This window comes from Vicugna pacos, unplaced genomic scaffold, assembly GCF_048564905.1.
Source record: "Vicugna pacos unplaced genomic scaffold, VicPac4 SAC-SAT, whole genome shotgun sequence".
Classification (NCBI taxonomy): Eukaryota; Metazoa; Chordata; class Mammalia; order Artiodactyla; family Camelidae; genus Vicugna; species Vicugna pacos.
This window is the reverse complement of record NW_027328721.1, coordinates 42173070-42179126: the sequence shown is the minus strand read 5'-3', so window position 1 is coordinate 42179126 and position 6057 is coordinate 42173070.

The window sequence follows — 6057 nt, the reverse complement described above, 5'->3', positions numbered from 1 at the left end:
TAGATCTCATTATCTCATAAGCACTCAAGGTGTGGCCTTCTTGGTCACTCAGGCTATTTTGTCAGGTCAGTAGTCCCGTGACCGACCTTCTCCTCGGAGAAGGACTCAGAGACCCAGCACGATGATGACTTGCAATGACTGAAATACAGTAGAAACAGTAAGATCGATAGCTTCCAGTTTCAACAACGGGCCTGGAACCGTGAGCAGCAACCGGTCAGTCAGAAGAGTCGACCGTTTTAAGGGCGAGCATAAGAAACCGAATGACACCCCCCCCCAAGCAAATGAATGAATGAATGAATGACCTAATGATCCTCCCCTCCTCTCCCCCCCCCCCCCGCCCAAAAACGAAGCAATCCGTTAGCCTAATTCCGGCCATTTTATTCATCCTCCTTCACCCTGAAGCCCCAGTCAGCCACGTGCCACAGTGGTCTGTTTTCCGGTTTCCTCCACCACCCCAACCCCCACCAACGACCACCCCGCCAACATCCCCCCATGCCCAACCACCGCCCCAAGCGCGGGACTGGACGGGGGTGCTGGGGGCTGAGGGGGCGGCGATGGCGGCTTGAGGTGAGGGTGGGGAGTGTTCCGCCCAGATCGTATAGGAAGCTCAAACACAGCTGCAGTACGAGACGAGATGGTAGATTTCTGTGAGTCCTCCCTCCTCTTAAAATCCTTCCTAAGGAGGAGACAGACAGAAAGAGAAACATCACCCTCACTCCCAACGCCTCCTGTGCCCTCGTTGCACCCCAAAACAACAACAAGAAAAACAAAAACAAACACAACCACAAATAACTCGCTATCCCTGGGGAAGAAGGTTTCGATGGCATGGGGATATCATTCTAAACTTCATTCCCTCTTCATCACATTTCATGGAAACCGATTGCAATCTATGAGGCCCTGTGAAGGTAGGGGTTGGGGGGTAGGGAGGAGGGAGGGAAGGGAAGGGGGGAGAGAGAGAGAGAGAGAGAGAGAGAGAGAGAGAGAGAGAGAGAGCGCAGAGGAGAGGAGGGATAAAAGGGGAGAGGACAGGAAAGGAGAGGAGGGAAAAGAGGGGAGGGAAGGGGAAGCGAGAGGAGGCGAGGGGAGAGGAGAGGAGTGGAGGAGAGGGGAGAAGAGAGGAGCGGAGGGGTGAGGGGGGAAGGGAGGGGAGAACAGGGAAGAGGAGAGGAGGGGAGAGGAGAGGAAAGAGAGACAAGGGAGACAGACAGAAAGGCACACACACACACACACACACACACACACACACACAGAATAGCGAAATGGAGAGAGAGACAGAGAGAGACAGACAGACAGACAGACACGGATCTAGGTCCGGGAGACTACACATGGGTATTCTTCTGAGTGATTTTATGTGTTTTCTCAATCGCCACCTATGGAGATAAAAGTCGCTCCCATAAGATGAAGGGAGTCCTTCTGCCACCGCCCCCCGGCCCCGCCCTCCAGCACCGCTTGTGTTTGTCAGGGATTCCAAGCCAAAGCACGTGGAGGAGTGGGAGAGCTTCCTGGCGGCCCAAGGGGGAGGAAAGTCCGGCAGCATGAGAGAGGTAGTTGGCACGGGGAAGCTGGAGGCAGGCTGACGAGAAGATGGGTGAGGGGGCAGGGAGGAGGGTTTCCCAAGTTGGAGAGCCAAGACGAGGGAGGGGAGCCGTCGGTGGTCGCGTTCTGACCCCGACCCCGACCCAGACTGGAGCGGATCCCTGAAAGGAGGCGGTTCGGGCTCTCCTGCCGAGAACGCCCCTCTCTTCCTCTTTGTGCAGAAACACCTTCCGCGGACCGAGAAAGTCTATCCCGAGACCCTCGTCGGAAGAGTCCTTTCCAGACCCATCACGATCCTCCTGGGCCAAGGGGTCCAGGGGATGGGGCGGGGCCTCCATTCGATCCGTCTTCCGTCCGTCCATCCATCCGCAAGATCTTGAATATCCATGTAGGATTCCGGATGGTAGCAGTTTTCCAGGATCCTCCAGATCCTTGTAAGACCTCTCCTGGCAGATTCGACCCCTAGGTCGTACCGCGCAGCACAGGGCACTAGATTCAGTCCCTCGGGACGAGGGTTCCTGAAAAAGACCAGGAAAAAGAAGAACACAATCACTATGGTGTGCACCAGCCAGAAACCAGCACAACCTCGTCACTCTAACAGACTTGCCAAAGGCGGGGTGGGGAGAGAAAGTCATAGGATGGCTACCATCCCTCCCACCCCCACCCCACACGCCAAGCCCCCCAGCCCATCGTCATCCCTGCTCCCCCTCCTCCTCCCCCTCCCCTCCATCGACGCCCGCCTCCCGCTTGTACCCCACTCCTCCGAACCCAGCACCACCCACCTCGGCCTGGACGTGCTCGGCTCGGCTCGGCTCGGCTCGGCCCGGCCCGGCCCGGCCCGGCCCGGCCGTCCGGCCGACTTCTTCGCAGTGTCTAAAATAGCGCCCGGCCGACAGGCAGGTGGCACACGGCACCCGGCAGGGGAGCGAGCGGGACGGTTCGGGATCTCTGGGCGGCGGGGACACGCGGCCGGACAACCAGGAGCACGGACGGCCTGGCGTGCGTTTCTCCGCTCGGGGGGCCTCGACCAGGGACTGTGGTACGGGGAACGGGGACACACACACACACACACACACACACACACACACACACACACACACACACACCCACCCCTTCACCCCCACCCCCACCCCCACCTCCACCTCTGACAGCTTTCATTTGTTTTCGGCCGACCGTCCCTCGATGAGGTACAAGTGCCGGGGCTGGGGCTGGGGCTGGGGCTGGGGGGGTGGAGTTCCTCCCTCCACAACGACCCCACACGGGCTCTGTTCCAGTCACCCGAGTCCTCTTCCAAGTGAGACCACAGGCCTCCATCACCCGGCGTGAGCACTCGGGGGAAAAAGTCACCATCCTCATCGCTCCGCTCCACCTCTACACGTGAAGAACAGTTCCCAGCCCACGCCACTCAACCCCACCCCACGCCCCGATGCCACCCACCGCAGTGGAGAGAAACGAGACGAATCCACAGACGTCCATCCATCCGATGAAGAAACGGACGGCCCCATTCCAAGGAAGCATAGATATCTAGTCAGGAGATTCATCGAGTACTATGGAGGCGGTGGGAAAGGGGGGGGGGGTGTTGCGGTGGGGAGGGCCTAGAGATCCAGCAGTACAGCCCGTGCTTAGCATGCAAAAAATAAAGGCCCAGGGTTCAATCCCCAGCACCTACTCTTCAAAAATAACCCGCGGAGAAGCAAGACGGCGGAGTAGAAGGACACTGGTAGCTCACCCTCTCCCACAAATACACCAAAACTCACATCGACGGACCCACTTGGCCAATCAGAGCACCTGCGGAACTCCGACAGAACACCGCCCTCTTCGAAAGACAAAGACGCCCAAAATCTGGTAGGAGAAAAGGAGAAAAGAAAGAGTAAAAAGCAAAACAGTGCGGGAGGGACCGGTCCCGCGGGGAGGGAGCGGCAGAGGAGGAATAGGGCTCGTTCGCCAAAACTGCCCCTCTCCAACGGAGAGGCCGACGGGACGGAGGGGGCGCCCCCGAGCCTCAGATCTACCCAGAGCACCCCTTGACCGACCGACCCAAGTGAAACGGGCACAGAGGGTCCCCGCGACACCCAGCCCGAGTCGCAGGCCGGCAGCCAGGGGCCGGGACAGGCCGCACGAGCCGGGCGGAGGACCGGGGCGGCGGCCGGGAGGGGATACAGAGCAGAACAACCCGCCCCCCCCATACATGACGGGAAAAGAAAGGCAAAGCAACACGGCCGGTGTGCCCTGGGGGGAGGGGCGCCGTAGCCTCCGTCTCCTCAGATCCGCGGCGCCATCACCGGCGCTTCTCGCGAGAAGAGAGGCGGGACGCAGCCACAGCCGCCATAGCCTCTGGCGTGCAGCATGCGGGCGGGGGCGGGGCCGAGACTCGAATCCGCACCCGGGGGCTCCGCAGCCTTCTAGGCAGGACTGAGATTCGTTTACAGCCCGAGGCAGATAGGATATTTCTGCCCCGGTACCTCAGAGAACTCGCGCCACCATGACTAAGAAGGAGCCGAGTTTTGGGACGCAGCTAGGGGCGGGGCGGTTCCACGGTCTTCCCCGAGCCCACCTACGGAGAGGAGCGCCGCCGACCCGAGTCGGAGCACACAGCCGCACGGAGCAGCGGAACGACCGGGGCCGGGAGAGGGCGGGCGGCCAGCCAGCCACCCTCCTTCCCGGGAGGAACGCAGCATCCGACCGCGGTGCCGGGAACACGTCCCCCCCCCCCCCTTTTTTTTTTTCCTTTTCCTTTCTCTTTTTTAATCTCTCTTCTATCGGTTTTACCTTCTGTTACCTTTTTAACCTTGACTTTTGAACAGTCGTCTACGTTGACGGTTTTAATCCCTTTTAAATGTTTCCTTGAAAATCTTTTTATTATTATTATTTTTAAACATCCACCCCCTTTCCTTTTTCTCTTCTCTTGGTTTAGATCTCCTGTTATTGATTATTTACAGGTTTCAGATATCGTTTCTCGATCTTTTTTCTCCTTTTTATTAAGGTTATTAAAAGACGTCTCAACTCGATCGCTCTTCTGCTTCCACTTACTCTTCTATTATTGATTACACAGTGTCTTCAAACCTTTTCTTTCTCCCTCCTTTTCAAATCCTGTGTTTTATCTCTTGTTAAAGTCTGTTTTATTTCCGATTACCTTTTAAAAATTTACTTTTGAAACAATTGTGTTTTATTTTCTGATCTTTTCTATTTTTTAAAGGCTTTTAGAAGACGTCTCACCTCGATCGCTCTTCTGCTTCCACTTGCTCTTCTATTATTGCTTGTACACTCTTTTCAAACCTTTTTTTCCTCCATTCTTTTAAAATCCGGCTCCCCCACCCCCCTCCCCCTCCCACCGTCTCTGTCTCTGTCTCTCTCTCTCCCCCTATCCCCCTCTCCGTCTCCCTCTATCTCCCTCTCCCTCTCCCTCCCTCCCTCCCTCTCTCTCTCTCTCTCTCTCTCTCTCTCTCTCTCTCTCTCTCTCTCTCTCTCTCTCTCTCTCCCCCTCTCCCTCTCCCTCTCCCTCTCCCCCCCTTTTAAAGTTTTATTCCTGTATAGGCTTTAGATAAATACCTAAACTCCTTAAGGACCACAATAGATAACTGATACTCCTTAAGCCACAGTGCCAGAGAGATAGGAGCAGCATGAGGAAGCAGAGGAACCACTCCCAATGAAAAGAGCCAGAGAAATTCCCTGAAAGCACGATCCACAAAATAGACACGGATGGCCTGCTAGATCAAGATTTCAAAAAAGGAGAGATCCAAGTACCGAAGGAACTCCAAGTGATAGTGTTTAGATGTATACTGTACGTCAAAAACGAAATCGAAGCTCTAAAGAAGAGTCAAGGAGAACTGGTCAGCTCACTGGCTGACATGAGAAGTGGTCTAAAGGCTGTCCAAAGGAGGCTAGATCACACCGAGGAGCGAATAAGTGGCCCAGAAGACAGGACAACAGAAAGAACCCAATCAGAACAGCTGAGAGAAAAACAAATAAAGAACAACGAAAACAATCTCAGGGACCTACGGGACCATCGAAAGCGTGCCCATCTACGCACAATAGGGGTTCCAGAAGGGGAAGGGAGAAGCAAGGGGGTCGAAAAGGTATTTGAAGAAAGCATGACTGAAAATTTCCCAGCTCTAAAGAAGGAATCCGATATCCAAGTCCAGGAGGCTCAGAGGGTGCCAAACAGGGAGAACTCAAACAGACCCACACCGAGACCTATCCTAATCCAGATGGTCAGAGTCAAGGAGAAAGCAATGATCCTAAATGCCTTTAGGCAAGAGAAAAACAAAGAGTGAGTTCCAAGGGAACCCCCATAAGGCTCTCAGCGGATTTCTCTCCACAAACACGTCAGGCCAGAAGGGATTGGCAAGATCTATTGAAATTCCTGAATGAAACACAAAACAAAACAAAACAAAACAATGCAGCCTAGGATACTCTATCCAGCAAAGCTATCCTTTAGAATAGAAGGAGAGGTAAAGAACTTCACAGACAAGCAAAAGCTAAAAGAGTTTTGCAACACTCAACCCATGCGAAAAGAAACAT